The following is a 4094-nucleotide window of genomic DNA, read 5'->3' as shown; positions in this document are numbered from 1 at the left end:
GACCATGCACAGCGTATGGATTTCTGCCACTGGATAAGAGCTCATCCCGAACTGTTAAGCGTCATTTTATTCAGTGATGAGGCGTCTTTTACCCGGGACGGTGTAAATAATTTACGAAATGTGCATACGTGGTCCCATAATAATTCACATGAGATAATGGAAACGAAATTCCAAAAGAGATTTTCCGTGAATGTACGTTTAATACAGTATGTGGTCGGCTTATAGCGCAGTCAGCCATGTTACGTCAGCGCTTGCAAGTCATGTATCATGTATAGTGCTTGGAAACCCTAAGGACAATTATGACATGGCGAGCGAATATTTTGTACTTCAATTTTATGGCTTCACGTCACTTACAAGTTAGTTTGATGTTACATACATTATTAACTTTACAGAAACCACATATTCCTGCCAGTTTTAATATGTATTTGTTAATCAACAAGTGTGTAACACCTGTCAAAGTTTCACACTTCTCTGGCCATTATCTCCGTAACCGTTCAACTTTGGACATAGGTGTTTTGGGTTATATCGGCACACTTTAACATAAGGAACACCCGAAGTTTTGACTATTCCTCCTGGGACACCGTGTACATATGTACAGCCACACTCAATCCAAACAACGTACCTCGGGATCCATCCAAATGTCATGTTCCCATTTCTTCTTGGTCTTCTAAATTGCCACTTTCTGAGAGGTGCAAATATTTTGTTGAGCACTTCCTTCTTCCAGCTCTCTGTTGGTGAAGGTAAAGTTGTCCCTGTGCTTTTATTATTATTTTTTTTTATATTTTATTTGCTAGCGGGGTGGGACTGACTTACGTGAGTTCTTCAGAAATTGCGGAACTTTACGCTCTCTTGCAGCAAATTTGTTACCGCCAGTACTATGTAGTGTAATTAATAGGATATTGTCACACGCTTCTTAAACTGTCAGCTTGTTTGTGGCTGTTCTGAGGTTCTCACACGGTTGTTATGTGGAATTCATCTTCTGTTGAAAGTCAACAGAACTTTCGGAGCAACATGTTGCCCCCATCTTGAAGGTCGAAGAATAAGCCAAGCAAGAAACCAGCATGAAGCAGGTAGCAAACTCCCCTACTCTGAAAAAGGAGGCGATATGTTCCTCCGAAACCACGACTTACTTCCAACGGATTACAAGACGTTATATTTCAGAATCTTCTGAACGAATTTCATTTGAGAGACGCATTTCTATCATCTCATTTTTCTAAAGAGTGAAAATGACTGGCACTCGCCAGCACGGTAATTCTGTCTGTAGTCCACTGGGTAAGTACCACATTTGTCCGAATATAATGCGAGGTTTTCTTAGTGAACTCTCCTTAGTTTATGAGCCGTGATAGCGTAGTCACGGGCTGGACTTCAAGCCCCGGTGGGGACAAGAATTTTCACTTCTCCATGTCATCCAGACCGGCTCTGGAGTCCACCCAACCTCCTATACAGTGGGGTACCGGGGGCTCTTTCCCCCGGGGGTAAAGCGGCAAGAGCGTGGAGCTGACCACTCACCTCCAGCTAGTGCCGAGGTCAAGAAAATATGGATCTATACATCCACTCCCCATACGCCATCTTGTAGGAGTGCTTAATTAGATAAGCACAGGGACAACTTTACCATTTCTCTCCTTAGTTTAAAAGAAAAAAACAAAGGGAGGCTCATGACGTCACCTTGCTGTCTGGCTTTCTCTCTGTCGGTCTTTCTCTGCATCTCTCCCTAATTTCTTTAGGAGTCCTATGAGGTCAGCTTGTTCAAATACTGTCCTCTCTAAGGCTCCACAGACCTTTACTGGACTTTGGCAACTTTTCCAGTTTCTTGGTCTTTTAACACGTCGGTAGGACCGATTTGACGGGGGGTCAGCCCGTCACAAGACCGCTACCTAAACACAGAATAGGCGCACACAAACATCCATGCCTTGAATGGGATTCGAACCCAGCGGGAGAAGACAGTTCTTACTTTAGACCGCGCGGTCAACGTAATCTGCTGTTTGAATGCTGCTTCTTAGAAAAAAATCGCCTTATTTTCTGGTGTTTAAGTACAAATATGAAGATGGTGGCTCTGAGGAGTTCTAATTTCTAATTCTGATGATGTTTGAATTGTGTTTAAAATATGAAGCTTTGAATTTATTATTTCTTAATAGTGTAGTTCCGACTTCTTGTTACTCGCAACCCTCAGAACTAAATGACATGTTCAGTTTCGTCACAAAATAATCTGCTTTCATCAGTAAGAGAACAGGGGATCGCTTTATATTTGTGCTTGTACGGTATACGTTTTGTTGCTCGCTGTGGAATCGTGAAGTTAACAATGATATAGACTTGGATTCTGACGATGGTGTATACTCTACTTCTTCTGGCTTATTTTGTACTTCATCCATCGTCTGGTATGTAAAAGAAAGAAGACCACGACGTTTCGGAGACTGGATCTGTCTCCGTCTTCAGGTGGGTAGGGAAGGATAAACCTTCTCAGTTGGGCCCGTTAGAAAGAGCTAGTCTCAATCACTGGATCACAACTGAGTAGGTTTATCCTTCCCTACCCACCTGAAGACGGAGACAGATCCAGTCTCCGAAACGTCGTGGTCTTTTGTCTTTTACATAACAGACGATGGATGAAGTCCAAAATAAGCCAGAAGAAGAACAATGATATATGTTAAACAGATGATTACATGTCTATGCATTATTGAGTTACAAAGTGGTTTCAGAGGTTAGTGTGATTCCTGTAATGACTGTTGCCAGCCCTTTTTCTGAGTGCATGTCAAACTTCGCAGAGATTGTTTCCCCTCTGTGATCTACTTCACGAACCCGTCACTGGCACTTAGACTGTTCTTCCACGGACAAGTTCTGGATGTAAACACTGCTTTCCCGTTGGGGTTATGGTTGCAGTACCAAGGGGTTATGAATGTCCACTTACTTATCTGACAACAAATCACCTCTGCCTCTGTAATTGTCGGGTCTGCTGGTAGGGGTTAGGGTTGAGTGGGGTGGGAGGAAAAGTCTGATGTGTTTTATACTAGCTTCAGCTTTAGCATACCGCGCGGTACACATTAGCGAGGGTATGTATTGGTCATCACCAGGGCCCGGATTTTGATGACATGTCATCTTTTTTTCCTTGTATTCTATGCGATGCTCTTAAATATATAAATCTCGGATATGAGCTGCTGGTTACAGAAATGTAAATTTTATAAGTAATTTTGACATTTTTAGGTGTAAGGTCATTTTTTAATTTTGGGGGTAATTTTTTGGTAAATTTTTGGACTTTTAAGGGTATTTCTTATAATTTTTGGCCATTTTAGGGATTTTTTCTTCTTATGTTTTCTGAAATGTGAATAACATGGAAGCGAAGTGTTCTTTCTTTTCTCCTTTAGGTCATTTTTCTGGATTTTTCGGTCATTGTATAGGTCTTTTTTTAAATATTTTCAGGTCATCAAAATCCCGGCCCTGCATATTACATTTTTGGGTCATATTCTAGGTCATTTTTCTGGAGTCTTTCGGTCATTTTATAGGCCATTTTTAAATATTTTCAGGTCATCAAAATCCGAGCCCTAGTCATCACTGACAATAATAACGTTATGTCTGTCTTCAGGTACCTAGAACTATACCTTATTTACAAAATCGACGATTTAAAAGCAATGATCTTCCACGGTGCCTGGTACACCAGCAGAAGTGGAATTCATATAAATCGGAAGAAGCTGGCTATTGGCCTAATCCTTGAATTGGATGACGAGGAATAGGAAGGGGAGGAGAAGGAGAAGAAGAAGAAGAAGAAGAAGAAAACGTTTCCATATCTACGTTTCGTTTCAAATGCACAGACTCCACATTTAACCGAAGCTCTGTCCCTTCAGGAGCCGGGATAGCGCAGTCAGTATAGAGCGTATAGCGACTGGCTACGGGCTGGACGTGAGGAGCCGGGATAGCGCAGTCGGCATAGCGACTGGCTACGGGCTGGACGTGAGGAGCCGGGATAGCGCAGTCAGTATAGCCACTGGCTACGGGCTGGACGTGAGGAGCCGGGATAGCTCAGTCAGTATAGCGACTGGCTACGGGCTGGACGTGTGGAGCCGGGATATCGCAGTCAGTACAGCGACTGGCTACAGGCTGGACGT

This window comes from Cryptotermes secundus, unplaced genomic scaffold, assembly GCF_002891405.2.
Source record: "Cryptotermes secundus unplaced genomic scaffold, Csec_1.0 scaffold2042, whole genome shotgun sequence".
NCBI classification, from domain to species: domain Eukaryota; kingdom Metazoa; phylum Arthropoda; class Insecta; order Blattodea; family Kalotermitidae; genus Cryptotermes; species Cryptotermes secundus.
The sequence above is the reverse complement of the archived record's forward strand: the minus strand, read 5'-3'. Positions refer to the sequence as shown.